The sequence below is a fragment of the Rhinopithecus roxellana genome, chromosome 8 (assembly GCF_007565055.1).
Source record: "Rhinopithecus roxellana isolate Shanxi Qingling chromosome 8, ASM756505v1, whole genome shotgun sequence".
NCBI classification, from domain to species: Eukaryota; Metazoa; Chordata; class Mammalia; order Primates; family Cercopithecidae; genus Rhinopithecus; species Rhinopithecus roxellana.
In genome coordinates this window covers 53853314-53873862 of record NC_044556.1, presented here as the reverse complement: position 1 = coordinate 53873862, position 20549 = coordinate 53853314, and the positions used below count along the sequence as shown (strand labels likewise).

The 20549-nt window shown below is 40.3% G+C and overlaps 1 protein-coding gene across 2 annotated transcripts in view; it reads left to right on the top strand.

Annotated features, from left to right (window-relative positions):
• DDR2 (discoidin domain receptor tyrosine kinase 2) overlaps positions 1 to 20549 on the top strand; it is a 175183-nt gene that overhangs the window by 23642 nt on the left and 130992 nt on the right. For both annotated transcript variants that reach the window (XM_010356485.2, XM_030936630.1), the window contains one exon: positions 1295 to 1458. The gene's annotated coding sequence lies outside the window, so the exon portion shown is untranslated. The remainder of the gene's footprint in view (positions 1 to 1294; positions 1459 to 20549) is intronic.

Below are 20549 nucleotides of genomic sequence, written 5' to 3'. Positions count from 1 at the left end.
TTTATTCCCAATAAGTACTCCGCTGAAGAAATGGGCAACTTACAGCAGCCATTCAGCAGCCCGCCTGAACACTGTGGCACTGTATATAGTTATAGGGAGTTATATCCATTCAGAGGGACACACCAGATCAGAGGAAAGGAAAGAGGTAACTATGTATGCAGATGTGGAACTGTCCCCAACATTTATAACAGACAAGCCAAGGTGAAATATATAGCATACTAATATCCAACTTTTTAAATAAAAAATCTGTGCATCTCAAGGTATGGTGGCTCACATCTGTAATCCCAGCACTTTGTGAGGCCGAGGTGGGAGGATGGCTTGATTGCCTGAAGCCAGGAGTTTGAGACCAGCTTGGGCAACATAGCAAGACCTGGTCTCTATAAAAAATACAAAAATTAGCTGGGCATGGTGGTGTGTACCTGTAGTCCTAGCTACTCAGGGGGCTGAGGCAAAAGGATCACTTGAGCCCAGGAGTTCAAGGCTGCTGTGAGCTATGATCACTCCACTCCAGCCTGGGCAACAAAGCAAGACCCTGTCTAAAGAATACTACAGCAAAACAAACAAACAAACAAACCCAAAACACTACAAATCCATAGTTTTTATATATGTGTAAAGTATTTCTAGAAAATTACTCAAGTAACTGATAACTAGTTACCTCTGAAGGTGGGGATGGTGTGGTGGAAATGAGACTCACTTTTCATTGTCCAGAGCAGTGATTCCCAGTGTGTTCTGGGATTCCTGGGAGTCCTTGAGACCCTTTCAGGAGATCCATAGATCAAAATTATTTTAATAATAATACCAAGTTGTTTTTATTCTCGTTCTCTCATGAGTGTACAGTGGAGTTTTCCAGAGGCTCAGTGACATGTGCCATTGCAACAAATTGAGTCCAGAAGCAGATATGATAATCCAACTGTGTCTGGTCAAGCCAAATATTTAAGAGATTTTAAAGAATGTAAAATGATATAATTCTTCTCATTTTGAAGATGAAGTTATTTTGATAACAATTTTGAAGATAAAGTTATTTTTATAACAAGTATTATTCAATAAAATTACTATTATTTAATGAGTTAATACACAATAAATTTTAAATTCTTAGTTTTAATTTCTAACTGGGCAAATATCAGTAGGTATAAACAACATCCCTCTGAGATCCTCTGGGATACATCCAATTCCTTCAGTGCCTGGTGTGCTTGGAAAGCTTCTGTTGCACAGTGCTGGACAGGAGTGCCAAGGAGGAAAGAAATGTGAATGGAACCGAAGTCTGTAATAAAATATTGCTTTCTCTTTTTCCCAGCCTCCATCAAGGGAGATCTACAAGTTGCCTGGGGTTCAATGCTCTAGAAAGTTCCAAGGTTTTTGGCTTGAATTGTTCTAAAGAAGCTGAAATAATTGAAGAGAAGTAGAGGCCAGCTGTTTTTGAGGATTCTGCTCCACAGAGAATGCTCTGCCCCTGTTGATGTAAGTAGATCCAGTCACCGAGGCTCTGTTACCACATGAGATTGGGAGTGGTGTGGCTCACATTGAATCCCCCCATTTATCCTGCCTGGTGTCACAGGGAAAGTTGAACACTTGGTTTCTGTGCCTAGGGCTGCTATCAGATGAGGAGACAATGTATTTGACTATATAGGAAATCTGATATGGACTGTCAATTAACTCATTTTCACTTCCATTGATTTGGTCGTGACCAGCCCTAGATTAGAGGGCAGTTCTGGAGTGTCCTGGCCTAGAGTGTCTTCCTCAGTTTTGAGTGAGCCAGGGTATCTGGCCTCTTTCTGGGACTTCTCTGTCCTTACAGAACCCACTGGAAATCTCTAGGGTTCCTGCATCAATTCATGTTTTCTAATATTAAAATTTGTTTTTATTTTTTATTTTTAACAATTATTTTATAAGTTGTTTTCTTCTAGGATTAATTTGAGGTGATTTAGAGTAAAACAATACTTAATAGAAGCACTACAACCAGGATAATAGTACAAGAGTCCTATAATTATGTTTTGGGGTAATTAAATGTAAGAAAACCTAGCCCAGGGATACTGATTGCAGATTTGTACCGTGCTTAGCTGTGACTCAAGGCAAAAAGAGAAGCATGCTATATTGCAGAACTTTTATTAGGAAACTATTTCCACATATCAAGGTGGTCTGCTACAGGTAAATTTTGGTCTGAATGGGACTTCTCGGTTCATCCTTTGGCAGGCTCAAATCCCACTGAGGATCTAGAACTGTAGCAATTTCTAGATTGTGTCTGAGACCTTGCCAGCCTGGAGCTCCATATCTCCTTCATGCCTATGCCTCTAGCATCTAGCATAGGGTCTGACACATGGAGGATGCTCAGTGAGAGCCCTCAGATTCAACTTGGGCTTTACTGTATTCTGCACAGCTTCTGGAATGTGTGCTGAATGAATGAATGAGTAAATAATGTGAATGATTATTGGGATAAGGGTGGGGCTAAAGTAGTATTTTCTTACATTCCCCAGAAGATTTCTTCTCCCTGTCAAGATGACTATTGGATTATCCCCTCCTCTCTGTTTATTATCTAGGGAATGCCTCATTGCTCTTTAGTTTCCTGGTGGTAATAATTCACTTCATAGTTTAATATCTTAGATTTCCTTCTTCCCACAGATTGCCTTGAAATTTGCCTTTTCTTCCTCCCTCCCTTTCTTCCTTCCTCCCTCGTTTCCTTCCTTTTTTCCTTCCTTATGATAGACTCTTGGTATGGGAGAGTTAAGAGGTCTTAACTTGAGCCTTCATAGTATATATTTTAGAATGAATAATTCATTGCTATGCTTCACCACCAACCAGAAATTATTATGGTGTTTCTCTATTACATGAGACTTTTCAAACATTATTTATCTATCATTTGTTCTGCTTTACCTTTCAGAAACTATCACTGTGGTCTTTTCTTCGCCTGCCATTGGATTTTTTTTTTTTTGACAGGGTCTTGCTCTGTCTGTCACCCAGGCTGGAGTGTAGCAGTGCGATCTTGTGCAATCTTGGCTCACTGCAACCTCTGCCTCCAGGCTCAAGTGATCCTCCCACCTCAGCCTCCCAAGTAGCTGGAAATACAGGTGTACGCCACCACTTCGTAATTTTTGTGGAGATGGGGGTCTTACTATGTTGTCCAGGCTGGTCTTGAACTCCTGAGCTCAAGCAGTCCTACCACCATGGCCTTCTAAAGTGCTGGGATTACAGGCATGAGCCACCATGCCTGGCCACCAATCTTAAATAATGATTTCCATAAATTATTATTTCAATATTCAAGACATGTGCTGTATATAGCCTTGTCCTGTGAAACCTGATTTCGGTGCCCTCCTCCAACCCCACTGTCATATTATCCCTGGAACTATCTCACACACCTTGGCTCCTCCAGGAAGAGTCCTTCTGGTCATCAATTCAGGCTCATTCTCCTTCTGGGAATAATCAGACTGAGTATTTCAATCTGTTTAGGGATTTACTAAGTTTTAGTTTCTTGTGTTTCTTATTAATAGGGAGACCAAATAATTCAGTATCCAATCTGGAGAACTAGTGAGGACAGGAGAAGTTATTAATAGGTAATCTGGAACATAAGGCATACTCTAGATGGGTGTGGCCACCTACTTTTCAAAGATATTGCCTCTTTAATAGGTATTGAGAGCAGAAGGGTAACAACAACCTTTGGAGATTGAACTCCTGAATTCTGTTCAGTTGTCTAGGGCTAGGGAACTTTGACACAGATTTTGTAGCACTGAATATTTCTAACAAGCTGTGGGGGTCCTGTCTCCTAGTGGATGTTAGAGTTCCCAGAGGGAGAAGTCAAGACCACTGCAGCACCAATGGCCCCGTGCTTATGTGATCCAGTGGTGGTACCTCCAGTCAGTCTTCCTCCACCCTCTCCTTCCGCTTTTCCCTTCCCCCCCACCCCTTCTTCCCTTCCCGTCCCCAGTCCCCAATCTGCGCCCTTCTCTTTTGGATCCTTATTCTCTCCCTCTCCCTTCCACCCCCTCCTCCCTCTGTCTCCCTCCTTTTCTGTATTCTCTTTTCAACGCCTTCTCTTTCTCTATTTTCTTCTCTCCGTTTGCCATTCACACTGTCTTCCTTTTCTTCTCTCTTCTAAAATGGCTCTTCCAAAATCATTGGAGGGCAGCTCAAAAGAGCAACTCTGCCAACATTAATTTCTCCTTGAAAGGGAAAAGCCTGCATTTCCAATTATGACTTAGTCTTCCTTCATTAGTTAGAAACTGTCTTTTTCCCATAGCAAGTGGCCTAGGAATGGTGTGTTTCTCTCAAGTCTCTGGTTGGAGGTTCTGGTTTTATGTATTCTGCTATGCACGCTTTCCAGGGCATGAAGACAGGGCAGCCTGGGGCATTGGAGGTGGGAGTGGCAGTGAGGATGGTGGTCTGGCTGTGACAGGACACACCTGGAAATGTCTGCTTGTCACAGAATGGATTACAGCTGAAGTAAACAAAACTGTGTGATCATGTTGCTGCATAAACCTCAACGTCTGAAATTTGGGATGATGGCTGTGCCAGAATTATTTTAGAGAGACAAACTCAGGATCAGTGTTCAACTAACCAGAGAATCTGTAGCTCCCTCCACCAGAGAGGGAGAGAGCATAGCAGAAACTGAGGAGAGAAGCTCTTCAGGCCACTCAATGGCTCACGTCCGTAGTACCAGCACTTTGGGATGCTGAGGAGGGAGAATCACTTGAGCCAGGTTGGAGAGCAGCCTGGGCAATGTCGCAAGACCTTGTCTGTACAAAACAAAAACAAAAACAAAAACAAAAACAAAAACAAAAACAAAAGCCAGGTGTGATGGTTCCAGCTACTGGGGAGGCTGAGGCTGAAGAATTTTTTGAGCCTGGGAGGTTGAGGCATGGTAAGCCCTGTTCACATCGCTGCACTCCAGCCTGGATGATAGAATGAGACCCTGTCTCAATAATAAATAAATAAATACATAAATAAATAAATAAATAAATAAGTAAAAGTTCTTCGAAGAGGAGTGGAAGGGAGGAACCAAGGGCTGAACATGGACAATTCTAGGCAAACAGGACTCCAGAAACATTCTGAAAAGCATAAGCTGAGAGCAGACTTCAGTAACATGAAGAAAGAACTGGGGAGGAGGGGAGCAGTCTAGAGAATAACATGCTCTTATTTGTTCATGGGATTCATAAACTGTGAACAATATTTTTATTTACCAAAAAGATAACAAAGTTTATTGAGCACCTGTAATGTGTAAGGGACTCTGGAAGTAGTCTGAAGGGATACAAATATAAATAAGAGAGAATTCCAGCCTCGATTTCTCATGGGCATGGGCTAATAGGAAAGGAAAGGAACAAAAAAGAGAATTACACTCAAGGGAGGTGAGCATGAGTCAGGACCATGACAAATGGTTGAGGGAAGGAAAGAACACTTGTAGCTGGGATGTTCAAGGAACACGTGCTTTGAATACAGAGGGTGTGGAGCTTGAGCCAAGGAATTTGGTATACAGAAGGGAAGATGTGGGTCATTATCGTTGGAGCTGATATACAGAAGGGATTTGATATACAGAAGGGAAGATGTGGGTCATTATCGTTGGAGCTGACCTAGGCAGCTGTGATCTGGTGAACAAGTACTGAGCTGGGCATGTGGAGTGGAGGGGAGGGAGGAAATGGCTGTCTACCTGGGGCAGAGGATTGGGTTGAGGAGCGGTGGAAGATAACACTGGAAAGGAGGACACTTGCCAGACTGTGGAGAGCCCTGACTGTTGGCTAGGCTAAGACATCTGGACAGTCTGGACACCATGTTAGGGATTCAGCACGTGCATTTTAGGTGCTTTAGCGGGGAAGGATGACTTTACTGTTAGAGATGCTCATTTCTGATGTCCCTCTCGCTGAGTGTGAGTGCAGTCCTGAATAAGATTAAAGGTGTCATGACAATAAACCATTTGGAAAATGTAAAAAAAAATGTATGCATGAGACACTTGGAGCAAGCATTTTCTAAGGTCTCAATTTCTTGTTTTTGCTTTGATCATTATAGCTTATAAGAGTAGATTTCAGGGTTAGCCACAAACTCTATTGCTGTCAGAGCAGATTTGGGCTGCTAGGTATAATCTTATTTTCATTGTTTCGATTCTAATTTCTTTGTAATTTTTTGTATTATACTACATATTTTAGCCCCAAATTGTGGGCTGCAGGAATAATGTTGTTAAGTATTTTTGGCTGGCAGTGTTCACTAAATTGCTTCCTGAGCCTGAACTTGCTCAAACTTCCTGTTTTTTAGGGCACAGAACTCCTGGTTTCTCCATTTATGATGGCTAAGAGGGGTTTGGAGTCTCTTTTCTAGACTTTCATAGCATGTTTCAGGATTTCTCACTGATATCTAATTGTCTTATAAGAGACATTACCTTTTTCTCACACTCAAAAAACCATGATCCCCTCTAGGTAAGGTCTGAGTCTCTGTCAAACATTTTCACTTTTGTGTAACATTTAGCATAGTATTTATCAGGCATTACTTTATTTGAGGGTAGAGGAGGTAGGCAGCGGTGGGCAGTTGGGACCCCCCCGTGCTTATGTTCTGGTCCAATATTAAGTCTTGTAGAGAATGGTCTAAAGTAGATCTGTGCTATCTGAAATATTATCTAGTGAGAGCATTGGCATCATCAAAGAGCTTGTTAAAAATGCAGGATCTAAGCTGGGCACGGTGGCTCACGCCTGTAATCTCAGCACTTTGGGAGGCCAAGGCAGGTGGATCACGAGGTCAGGAGATCGAGACCATCCTGGCTAACACGATGAAACCCTGTCTCTACTAAACAAATTTTAAAAAAAATTAGCCGGGCGTGGTGGCGGGCACCCGTAGTCCCAGCTACTCGGGAGGCTGAGGCAGGAGAATGGTGTGAACCCAGGAGGTGGAGGTTACAGTGAGCTGAGATCGCGCCACTGCCCTCCAGCCTGGGCGACAGAGCGAGACTCCGTCTCAAAAAAAAAAAAAAAAAAAAAAAAAAAAAAAAAAAAAAAAAAAAAAAAAATGCAGGATCTAAGACCTCAGACTAAATCAGAATCTGTGTAATTTGACTGTCCTTTGAGACTTGCTGGTCTCCAGATGTAATGTGTACACATCACCTAGGGATCACGTTAAATGCAGGTTCTGACACTCAGTTGCTTAGGTAATGATAGAACAACCAGGCCTTGAAGTTTTCTCACTTCAAAGCAGCAACTTCCTTTCTAGAGATGTCACTGGACACTTTCCCTCCTGAGAGTGACACTCCTGCACAGAACAGATGGTTTATGACAGTAGTTGAAAAACTGTGGCCTGCTGGTGATATCCAGCCTGCCACCTCTTTTTGCAAATAAAGTTTTATTAGATCACAGTGACATTCATGTATTTACATGTTGTCTATGGCCTCTTTTGTGCTGTATTGACTGAGTTGAATAGTTATAAAAGAGACCATATGACCCACAAAGCCAAAAGTATTTACTATCTGAGACTTTATAGAAAACAGTTTGCTGACCCTAGCTTATGTGAGTGACCCTAAATATTTCCTTAAAGGAATCAAATAGCTATACTCTCTTGCCCCAGTGGCAAACTTTCCAAGCCCATCTGAATCCATGGCTATTCATGGAGAAGCTGAACCATAAACCGTAATTCCCAAGCAACCCACAAAGGGTCTTGAGCCTAAAATTGGTCTGGATAATGGTACCACAGCATCTCTGACTTTCCAAAATCCATTTAATATGTCCCTCCTCAAAGAAATGGTTGTAATTTTTGTAATTTTATTGAGCTGACTCCCTCCTCCACAAATTGATTTCATTAATTGTTCAACACAATTTTGACTTTTCCCAAGAATGGAAATCAAAAGGAAATTCTGAGTAAAGATATATTTGGGACCAAGGAAATAAAAAGACTTGTACAAGTTGGTTATAATACACATTTTACTCCTAAAAAGGTAGCGTTGGTTTCGGCCTCACTCTGGGCTATTCACTGGGCAGGCTGTGTGGGCTTGGAGTCATTCTTCTAATTCCCTTAGAGAATCCCACCACCTGTCTCTTATTTGGGTTTTTGAATTGTGAAATGATGGCACACACAAGCTCCAAGAATAGCTGTGTGTGTATGCCAAGCATACAGAGACAGAAGGCAGAGACTTAGGCCAAGGATCAGGAAATACAGAAGAGAAGCTGGCATGGAGGCATCTGCTCCACAAACACAGTGAAGCCGGAGGTTGTAGGAGGAGGGAGGTGGGACCCGTGTAATCACTGGAGGATGTGAACGCTCTGCTCTGCTCTGCAAGTCTTGGAGATCTTGGTTTTCTTTCCAGAACCAAATTTCAGAGGAGGTGGGTGTAGGAGAATTGAGATTCTTTTTCCTCATCCAGAGTTATCTGAGGCCAGAGAGGTTTAGGGTGAGATTCTGTGGGAATCTTTGCTGTAGCTCCAGAAGCTTTATTCTTACTTAGTTCCTTTTCCCTTTGTCTGGACTGTAGTTCCTTTTCCCTTTGTCTGAATAGTCCAGGACACTAAAAGGGTTTGTGAAGAGGCTGGGTAGACATAAGTGGAGAGTCTTCTCCTTAATTCTAGAGTCTACCTTGACTTCAACCAATTAGAGATTGTAGGAGTGAATTAGATCCCCTTATGTTAAACCCTGTTTCTGGCAAGCCCTCCTGAAGTTCCCTAAGATGCAGAGCTGATTAGCTCACCCGGTCAGAATGTGAAGGTTTTAAAGCCAAAGTTACTATTTGGGCTGATATTTTAGACTTTCTCTTCATTGGAAGAAGCATAATGTATTCATTCATTCATTCATTCATTCATTCATTCATTCATTCAGTGAATATCCATTGAAAACCTATTGTGTAATAGGATGTGAGGAAAAACATGAACTGGAGAGTCAGACCCATCTGAGTTCAAATTCTAGTTTCTTGATCTGTGAGCTAACACCTCATTCAAGTTTCCATCCAGATGACATAACTACCCCAGCTTCCTTCCCTGATTCTGCAGGTTAGGTTGGACATTTACTTCTCTGCTTTTGCAGCAACTTCTTTTTTTTTTTTTTATCTTCATTTTTATTTTATTTTATTTTATTTTATTTATTTATTTTTTTATTATACTTTAAGTTTTAGGGTACATGTGCACAACGTGCAGGTTTGTTATACATGTATACATGTGCCATGTTGGTGTGCTGCACCCATTACCTCATCATTTACATTAGGTATATCTCCTAATGCTATCCCTCCCCTCTCTCCCCATCCCACAACAGGCCCTGGTGTGTGATGTTCCCCTTCCTGTGTCCAAGTGTTCTCATTGTTCACTTCCCACATATGAGTGAGAACATGCGGTGTTTGGTTTTCTGTTCTTGCAATAGTTTGCTGAGAATGATGGTTTCCAGCTTTTTGTAGCAACTTCTACATTGTCTGTTCTCATACCACATTATGTGGAAATTATCCATTTGGAGTCTGTCTCTGTCTCCAGATTGTAAAGTCATTGATAGAAAAGAGCTTCATTTCACATACTTTTTACCCTTAGTGCCTGACATATATTAGAAATTAGACATATGTTTATTGCACTGAAAAGAACCTAGTTGTGTGGCTTAATTTTCCTAAAGCATGTGTCTCTCATCTGTAAAATGAAGGTGATAAAAACGTGCCTTGTGAGTTTTTTGTGAAGATTACATCAGATAATGTTTGAATTAGTATTTTATAAATATGAAGTGTTTGCAAATAGTAATAGTTGTTCTAATATCTGGATTGATTGGGATTCAGTAGAAAGCAAGTAGAAGAGAATCAAGAAAGTATGTGGAGATGTCCTAGTCCACTTTTTCTAAACTAAATGACTGAACAAGGGGGATCTGGAGACTTCAGCTTCTGAGTTTGGGTGTGTGGGGTTGACACGGGACAGAGGACCATTTCCAGCAAGCTCTATGTCTCTGCCACTAAATTATATGCTCATAATAGTGGGGATAGCTTTTATTAATTTATTTGCCCCTTTATTCACCCTAAGCACAACTAAGAAAGTGAATATGTAATAATTGGATTTCAATGGGCATTGCAAGGCCAAAGTCTTCTGCTCCCGCAAATCTCCCAGTATCCCTGGCCTGTATGTGTCTTGTCTTGAGAACGTGAATAATGGAACCGTTAGATTGAAAACATAGATTAGGGAGAAGAGAGTGAGTTGAGTTTGAAAAATATTGAGTGTGACATCTGGCAGTCAAATACTCAGCGCTGAGTCATTTCACTTTTCATGTGTCTGTTTTAGCTCACAAACTAGACATGGAGCTCATTGTACAGATTCCATAGTGCTTAATGCTCTGGCTACCCATTAAAAAGCTTATAGAGCTTGCTGGAGGGGGTCCCCTATCTTGTGTCAACTCAATAAATAAATATTTATGGATTCTCTGCAAAATATTGGAATTTCTTTCCCATGCAAGTAACAAAGAACTGCTGCAGATGTTTCAGCAGAGTTGAAAATGATACGAAGTTTGCTGTGAGAAAACTTGATCTTGCTGTAATGTATGAAAAAGACTAGAAGGGAAAGAAGTTGGGGGTGGAGAGACTTGTTAGGAGGGCCAAGATAAGAGCAGGTGGACAGTGAAGGAGGCTGTGGCAGAACCATGCCAAGCAGATTAGAGTGGAGGGGACTTGACTACCCAAGAGGCTGGGGACTCAGCTTTCTCCCTAGTATTAGTCCTAGAAAAGTCTCCCTGCTCTGGGAAGACCAATGTCTAGCCTCATGTGGCTTCGGAACAAAAGCCGGTGATTGCATCCAAGGGAAGATAATGAGAAACACACAGGCCATGAAAATCAGGAAAGCACCATTAATCTTTTTGTTGCAAAACTTTACTTTTCAAAGTTCTGGGGAAGGGTGCAGAAGCCTCAGCACGTGAACTTGAGCTCTGTACTAGGAAATGCAAAATGAAAACCCCCTAATAAATCACAGAACTGAAAATATCCAAGAGCCTGAGAGGCTGGGGGAGGACAGGAGTGAGAAAAGGAAGGGGGCTGGAGTACTGATCAGAAGACAGGAGAAAGCAACAGTGTAAAATGCGGAGAAGGGCTTAGTAGACATTCAATTTAATCTAGACTTTTATTTTGCTACAAACTAATTTTATGAAGACTTTTTTGCCCAAATATTAAATATTTACTAATTAAAGAAAAGATATTAAAACAGGAGAAACTACTTTCATTCAATAAAAACTCTAGTAATTCTTCCTAACTCCAGAATTGTATGTATATTTTTTTTACCTATTACATAGTCAGAAATAGAAACCAATTAGACAAGATATGTGAATATCCTTAAACATTTTCCGTAATATTTGCCTTAGGAACTTTAGTTTTATGAATGTACTCTAAGGAATACCCTGAAAAGGACAAAATCTATACACAAAGATTATACACATATTTATTATAGAATTATGTATAAAAAACCCTAAATGACCATCCTTGAGTGTATGGTTAAATATATAAGTTATAAGCTTTTGAAATAATGAGTTTTGAGAGTTTTAGGTAACACAAGAAGGTATTTATGATATTATATTAAATCAAGATAAAAGTCACAATGTAATATAAAGATATACAATCAAAGATGTAAAAGTGCATGGAAAAAAACTCTAATGAATATATGCCAAAATGTTAACTATGATTGCTTTTAGATAAGGGGATTATGGGACCATTTTTGTTTCCTTATGCAATTGAAAAGTCATAAATGAGCATGCATTACTTTTTCATCAGAAAAAGAAATGAGTTACATCATTTTTAAAGGGAAGATATTGTAAAGGAATATTTGTTGAGAGGATGCATAAAAAATCTGGCTAATTTCCTTATTTCCCTGGGATTCTGAGAGTTTTTTTTACTCTTGGGAATATCTTTCCTTGCTCCTAGTTAAATTATTTTCATATGTTAGTCTTGTTCCCAGGGATAAAATGGTAAGTTTGCTATTTTAGCTCTGCTCGAGCATGTGGAGTAATTCTCTGTTACATATACAGAAAACAAGGTCTTAACTCCTTGGTTTGATATTCAAGGTCTTTCAGAGTCAAATCCCAATTGATCTTCCCAATTTCACTTCCCTTAGTTTCCTACATATATTTTCTACACAAATCAAAAACCTTTTCAGACTTCCTATTTCTTGTTCGTGTCCATAACCTCCCCTTTCTGAAACTCTACTTGTTCCTGGGGACAGAATGTTCACAGAGCATGCATTAAACATCATAAAGTGGACTGGGAGCCTCTTTTAACATAAGCAGTCTGGTATTGCTGTGCTGTGTGATTTTGACAAGGCAGTTAGTTCACCCTCTAGATCTCAGATGGAACACCTGTAAAACAAAGGATTATATAGTAGATGGTTGCCAATGCTCCTTGCAGCACTACAGCTGAGTGAACCTTGTTCCCTCATGGCCCTAGGTGTGCTCATTCATCTGTCTGCACATTGTCTCAGGTTCCCACTGCATCTTAAGTGGCCCCTGCCTACCCCACTGTCAAATTCAACCCTTCCTAGCTCATGTCCCATTTCCTTTATAATGCTGTCCTCAGTGATTCTGATTAACAGGGACTTGCATGTATGATTTTTTTTGCCACTCATACATGCTGCCTTTTATCAAAACTATGGCACATGCCAAAGATATAACAGATAATATCATTTGAATAAGAAGTCAACTCGATGGGGAGAAAAAACCTACTTAAGTGAGCTTTAGAGATAAAGGTGCACACTTCTCTAAATCCTTTGTTTATGGTCTATTAATCAATGAAGTCCAATCTGTGATCCCTAGATACATAAGAGGAGAAGGATATATAGATTATTTATGATATTTCTGAAAAGCCTAAGAAAAATCACACACAGGCCCACAATAAGTCTATGTTTCTTTATTTTGAGTTAGAGGATTTTTTTTTTCATTTTTAGCCAGTGTAAATTGGTTTAAACTTCATCTCTTGAATGACTCCTAACATGGCGGAGCCCTTTTCTTCCTTCAAATTTCTACAAATGCATTGCTCCCCTTTTTTCTTTTCACCACCCATATGTCCATGTTGGACAAAAACCATGAAGGAGGTTGAGAAACTGTACCAAAATGCCAAGAGCATCTTTGCCATGTTTCAGCACAAAGGGCACTGATAGAAGGAGGTGATCAGAGTCATCTTCTGACTCAGCCTCACAAGAGGAGCCAGGGCAGATGGACAGTTCCCAACTGTTTACTCTCCTCTCTCTCCTCATTCTCTCTCTCGCATTCTTTTTGCTTCTGCTTTTTATTAGCAGCACAAAAGACTTTGGAGTGCTTAAGGGCAGAAAGCTTGCCTTGTTCATCTTTGCAGCTCTTGCTGGGACCAAGTATGGTGCTAAACACAGGGTAGACATTCAGTAAGTATTTGTGGAATTAATGAATGAATAAATGAAGGACAGGCGTAACTTTGATGGCAATGGGTCAGTGTGAATTCCGGAAAGAGTATGCAGAGTAATAGTCAAAGTGGATGATGGATCATTGCTCTGACTTACTAGTTATGTAATCTTGAGCAAACCCCTTTATCGCTGTGAGATTAATTTCCCCAGCTGTTGAAAAAATGCATGTAGGGGAAAGGGGGAGGGTTAGTGATTAAAAATGTGTATCATAAGGAGCATGTATGTAAAATCATCTGGCACATGGTTGCAGCTAAAGAGCTGGCATTTGTGTAGCACTTTATTTTTCCTGCATTTTTTAAAAATGTAAAACCTGAAAATCGTTAAGTTATACTAACCTCAAATCTCACCACTTAAGAAATATAAAATAAGAAGTAAAATTTCTCTTACCAGCCAACTTTTCTAATTTCCCAGAGATAACTACTTTTCTTTACATTTAGGTTTGATGTTTATCTTTCTTGATATTTTTCCAAAGTTTCATGGAAACACATATATTTATAATTATTTAAGATATATGTAATATATACACACATATATTTATAATTATTTAAGATATATGTAAACTCATAAATATATACACGTACGTATATATCCATGCAACTTTGGAGAGATGTGTGTGTGTATCACGTATCTCTAAAATGCAACTATTCATCATTTTCAAAATGGAACTATTTATGTCTATCTATCTATCAATCATCTATCTATCTCCAAGTCAATTATTTTTGAATGATGGCAGAATCATTTGTTGTTTGAATATACCATATTTTGCTGCCAGTCCCCCAGTTCCAGTGTTTTGTGATTACAAATAATAATGCAAGGGTCTTCCTTGTACATCTATATCTATAAGCTTTCGTACAGTACTTACTTTAGTAATAAGGCACTTGAACACTTATTGTTCTCTTTACTCATAACCACCACAAGAAAAAAGGACAGAAATTGCTATTCTGTGTTACAGATGAAGAAAAGGGAGGGCTCAAGGAGACAAGTGGCTTGGCCAGAGACCCACACAGATAGACTATGGCAGAGCCTGTGTTTCCCAGTGGCTTGAATTCTTGTCCAGAGCTCTTTTTGTCACACTGCAATAAAGCACAAGTCAACAGGGAACCTTCACAACCAGGCAGAGAAGCGTGGGTCAGGGAGCAGGCAGTCACATTACATTGTAGAAAAGAACACACACACACACACACAAACAAGAAACTCAAGGCCAAACACATCTAAAAGATATTATTTGGAAGAAATGCACTGGTGGTGAGTGAGGGACCAGGATAAGATGAGCTGTCCTTTAACTAGTTACCATCTTTTATGCAGTGTTCTCAATATGATATCCAAATGATTAGGATGGCTTAGATTGCATAAATGTGGCAGGAGAATGACAAAGGACACCCCTGCAACCCCAACAATGACACTACTCCTTTCCCTCAAGGGAAGTGTCTAGGGAAGGCCTGTCGGCATCTGGTTAGGATTGGCCTTAATTGACACCTTCCTCAATTATCTGCAGGAAATATTAGCTGTTATTAAAATTTGCAGATGCAGTCAATTGTCAGAGTCACTGGAGACCAAGAATTATTACTCAGAGCATTGGAGAGAGGCTGGCAGGAAAGAGAACAATTCAGCCTGGAAAAATGCAAGCTAATGGATAAAGCAAGGTTGGGGGAGTGGGGGAAGAACTTAGAGGGATAAGGCTAGTAGTAGGGTGAGGCAGTGAAGCACTCCCCTGGAATACAAACTTTAAGGGAATACCAAAATCTCAGCTATCAAGATAAATAAAATTTTAATTCAATATTGAAAAATCAAGTTGGCAAATGACAGCCTGTGGGCCAGCAGCCTGTTTGTAAATACAATTTTATTGGAAAGCCACTGGAAGTAAAGGTACTGTGGCAGGGGAGATCCAGGCTAATTCTTTGATGTGAAAACCCTGGTTCAGCTTATGAATGTTAGACACATTAGACCTTAGCTTGTGATTGATGGGAAAAATACTTCTGAAGAAAAGGAATAATGGATCTGACTGCTTTTATGGGTTTCCTGGGGTATTGTAACAAGTGATCACAAACTAGGTGGCTTAGAACAACAGAAATTGATTGTCTCACAGTTCTGGAGGCTGGAAGTCCAAGATTAAGGTGTCAGCAGGGCCATACTCCCTCTGAAGATTCTAGAGAAGCATCTTTCTTCAACATCTAATTTTTGATGGCTCTTGCAATCAGTCCAATCTCTGCCTTGATGTTTGCATACTCATTCTTGTGCATGTCTCTCTGTCTCTGTGTCCACATCTTTTTCTCCTTTCCCTTAGATCCTAGTCATTGGGTGACATCCCAGTGCAGATAACCTCATTTTAACTTGATAACATCTGCAAAGACCCTATTTTCAAATAAGGTTACATTCCTAAGGTTACCTATGAATATAACCTTAACTCTTTGGTTCCTTATTTGTAAATAGGGTCTTGGACGCAATTCAGCACACCACGCTATTAAGTAGGTGGGGATGGGGAGAGATTTGACTTAGGTGCAGCAGAAACATTATCCATTCACAGGAATCTGGCAGCGGAGTTAGGGGCAGGCTCCTGACATGATTTAAATACCTAAGAAAATATTTAAGGAAATGTACTTTAGTTCTTTTGGGGTGCAAATATTATAACCTTTGCTAATGTCACATGGTGACAAATACGTGTAGGATTTTTAAGGGTAGTTCTGATTTCAAACATGCAAACAATGGTGACTAGAAATATTTTTACTAAATTTTATATTCATTTTGTTATTATTTTATTCTTCTCAATATAAGCCGCTTACTAAATTATTACTATAACTGAATATGACAACTTTAGATATTTTTCACAAAAATTCACCAACTGGGGAAAAATGTTGTTTGTAAAATGCAGTATTCTGACTTTTAATTTATGAAATATGGCTATAATGCTTCTGAAGCCTGTTCAAGGGCTGTGAAACAATGGAGATGATCAAATACCATTAGAATTTTAAGTAAGTTGAGATGTAAATGGGAATCAAATCTATTTTCTCCCATTTTCCAAACACATCACAGTCAAGTCCAAAAACTTGAATGTTACATAGCTTTTTGGTGAAAACTTTTGTTATAGACATGCATGTGTGGGTATACTTAATTGTATCAGCAATAATAACAGTTATTTTAATTATTGTATCACCAATCTTAATTACTAATCAATAAATGTATACTCATTAATTAATAATTCAATAATAATGGCTAATATTTATGAAGTGCTTATGTGCTAGACAGAAGAATTGATCCCTTTATGTGAATTATTTAATTTATGAATACAGTAATTCTTCCTTATAATTGATATTCTGTTTATTTGGGCTTGAAATGTACTACATACTATTTTTCCTGCTTTTGGTCAGGGGTCACCAGCCCATTTAAAGAGAGACAGCTGTATCTTTCTGTAACTGGGCTATTTTCTCCATGGGTGCATTAATGTTAACAGAGAAGCATGGCCAGCAAGCGTTGCTAGCACAATGTGACGGGCCCTGCTGTGATGAACAGAGAAACTGGGAACTTTATCATTGCTGCTACACACATTATCGACTAATAACGTGTTTTTAAATTTCCTGAAAATAGTTTGCTTTCTAAAGGTTAAAAAGTTTTAAGTTCTCCCTGCAATTTTGTTTATATAGATGATTTGCTTTGTAAACATTTGTTTTTTTTTTTTGTTTGTTTGTTTTTGAGACGGAGTCTGGCTCTGTCGCCCAGGCTGGAGTGCAGTGGCGCAATCTCGGCTCACTGCAACCTCTGCCTCCTGGATTCAAGTGATTCTCCCTCCTCATCCTCCCCAGTACCTGGGATTACAGGCATGCGCCACAACGCCTGGCTAATTTTTGTATTTTTAGTGGTGATGGGGCTTCACCATGTTGGCCAGGTTGGTCTGGAACTCCTGATCTCGTGATCTGCCCGCCTTGGCCTCCCAAAGTACTGGGATTACAGACGTGAGCCATTGTGCCCACGACAGCTCTGCTTTTTAAGGCTTTGCAATTGATTGAATCAGGCTTGTTCAGCTTACCTAGGATAGTCTTCCTCATGTAAAGTCAACCCATGATGGATTTTAATCAATCTACAGAACACCTTCACAGCAACACCTAGATCAGTGTTTGAGTAACTGGGGTCTATAGCCTAGCCAAGTTGAAAGATCAGAAGAGCTGTGACAACAATGATAAAAGAAACTGTTGCCCTCTAGTTTCCTCTTGGGCATTAATAATTTAGCTAAGATAAACCCAAATACTTTGGATAAGATTGACTGAATTCAGCTTTGCTGATGCCTCTGATTTCAGTTGCTTTAACCAAGGGCAAACCCCTATTGCTTCTGTTGTCTGTTGATACCCAGAGGCTTATGTGATCTGGAAGGATAAGTGGCTTTTCTCTGATTTGCCAGGAACAAGTGGTTATGTTAGCTGAGGAGCCAGAACACTAATTTCAGTGATTGGACTCTGGTACAAGTGATGGGAGGCCCAAGGGTGGGGTGCTGCTTTTTCCTTTGGCCCTGATAAACACTTTATGCTTGTTATGGTGGTTGAAATGCTGTATTTAACCTTTTCTTCATGTGCCAGGAGGTTCACAGTAAATGAGGGGTGTGGTCTGTGAGGGGAAAAGTGGCTGTGGCTTGGCCTCTTTGTACCCTGTCAGCACACATACACGCATGGTCTGTAACATGTGAACCTGTCACGTGGGTACTCAGTACTGAGCTGTGAGGGCTGCCCCTGAGAAGCTGGGGGCAGTGGTCGGGAGAGGAGAAGGTCATGGGGCACAGTAGAAATGGCACTGGACTGGGAATGAGTTCCTACTGCCAACTTCTCATCAGCTCAGTTCCTCCAATCCTGTACTCACTCCTTTATTGCCCAGGACATATATTTAATGCCAGGCTAAGCACAAGGCTTCCAGGATTCAGCAGTGAACAAGACAGATGCCCTTTTGGAGCTGACTGTTGAGCAATGTTAATAAATAGCAATGATCATATCATTAGCATTTCCCAAGGGTTACCATGTCCCAAATGTGTGAGCTATGATAGAGGAAGATGGGGTTATTCTAGGCAAAGGCTGAGAAGCTTCTGGGAGGTGGTGACTAATAACTACTGCCTTTTTTACTTTGGAGTCATGTCCTTTCTGTGACTCCCCTTTCCTTCTCCTTTGTCAGGCTGCCCCTGGCTTCCGTTCTCTGTTCCTAGTCTCCTTTCTAATTAGCCTTTCTAGCCTGATCAATCAAGCTCTTTTCTGGAATCTCTAGCTGCCTGATGGACACCTCCTTGTGGAAGCCCTCAGACATCTCAAAGATACATCTGTGAAGAACTCAACTCTTCCATTGTATTCTTCCTTCCCTTTCCTGTCTCTCATAATGTTATCACAATTCGTTTTGTCATTTAGGTCAAAAACATAGTCATCTTTGACCTACCTTCCCCATCATATCTACCACTCAGTCCTACCCTATTCCCACGATGTCTCTCATCTCTCCCTCCATTTGTTTGTCACTCTCAATGGTCAGACTGTCTTGGCCACTTTTCTGGGCAATCGCTATAGTTTCATGCTTACAGTTTCCTCTCAACTTTTGTTCATCCTCTTTAGAGCTACCAGAGCACATACTCTTTTTTTTTTTTGAGACGGAGTCTCACTCTGTTGCCCAGACTGGAGTGCAGTGGCCGGATCTCAGCTCACTGCAAGCTCCGCCTCCCAGGTTCACGCCATTCTCCTGCCTCAGCCTCCCGAGTAGTTGGGACTACAGGCGCCCGCCACCTCGCCCGGCTAGTTTTTTGTACTTTTTTAGTAGACACGGGGTTTCACCATGTTAGCCAGGATGGTCTCGATCTCCTGACCTCATGATCCACCCGTCTCGGCCTCCCAAAGTGCTGGGATTACAGGCTTGAGCCACCACGCCCGGCCCAGAGCACGTACTCTTGATACATCTTCTTGTGTCACTCTGTTGCTCAAAAGCCTTCAGTGAACCACTGCTGGGCTCTGCAGCCAGGTGCTTGTGTTCTAAACCTGGTTCCATCACTTACCAACTGAGTAACTGGCAAATTATTAACCATTCTGTGCTTCTATTATTTCATCTATAAAACAATTGTGTCTATCTCATAGAGTTGTGATGGGGATTAAATGAGTCAATATATAAGTAGTGTTTATAAAAAAATGTCTGATGTAATTTTGGTATTCCATTCAGGTAGATCCTCTGGCTCCTGGTCCTCTACATTTTCCCTCTTGTACCTTGACTTTTTGCTTTTCTAACTTTTGTCTGTTATATTTCCGAATAGTTTTTTGCAAAGTAGTGCACAAATTAGTGCCTGTATCTACACAAACTACATCACATGTGATGTTCTTATCTTTCTTCATATTCTTTTAAAAACTATGTATTATATGTGTACACACATATACATATTTATACTAAACTAAATATATATGTATATACATATATACATATAGATTCATATACACTTTATTATTTCTTAATTAACTGACCAAATGTCTTGATGGTGCTTCTAAATAAGTAGTACTTAGGCAAATCTCCACCCATAATGTTGTGGTAAAAGATTAATTTTTGAAAACTGCCCAGAGAACAACTTTCTATCACACTAGTCATTACAGTTTTGGTTTTTTCAATGTTCTGGCAGCCATTCTCATGAGGATGGACTGTGCTGACTGGTCTTAGTGAAAGTTACCGGTGGGCACGTTCTCAGGGCCTCTCTGTCCCCATGAAGCATCCCCACTCAGAGACATGGGAAACCTGTGAGCTCATACAAATGATTTCTGGGATGAAAATAGCAATGTGAGATAGTGCCAGGAACTTCAGGTTCACAGAGTATAATTAAGATTTTTCCTGAATCATTGCACACTGTAATTTCATCATTATGTACATTCTTTAATTATGGGCTCCAATTGCCCATTTTAGTTCTGTAATTAGACATAAAGACATTAATTTTGTAAATACAACAATCAGCTCAAATATACTTCCAAATTCTTTCCCCTACCCTACCTTTCAAGAAAAATTAATACATCACTAAAAAGTTTGTGCACAGAAAGAGCCTCTTAGAGGGCAGCTTTTGGGAGCCAGTTGGTGTTCTCAAAGGTGGGGCCCCGGTTCAGGAAGGGTATGGGAACATCACCCTCTTATATTCCCCACAAACTCTGTTGCTTCATGGCAGATAGACCCTGCTGGGTCCAGGGCAGGGAAGAGCTCCATTAATGCACATAGGACCAATTTCTCTTAATTGTAAAATTTTAA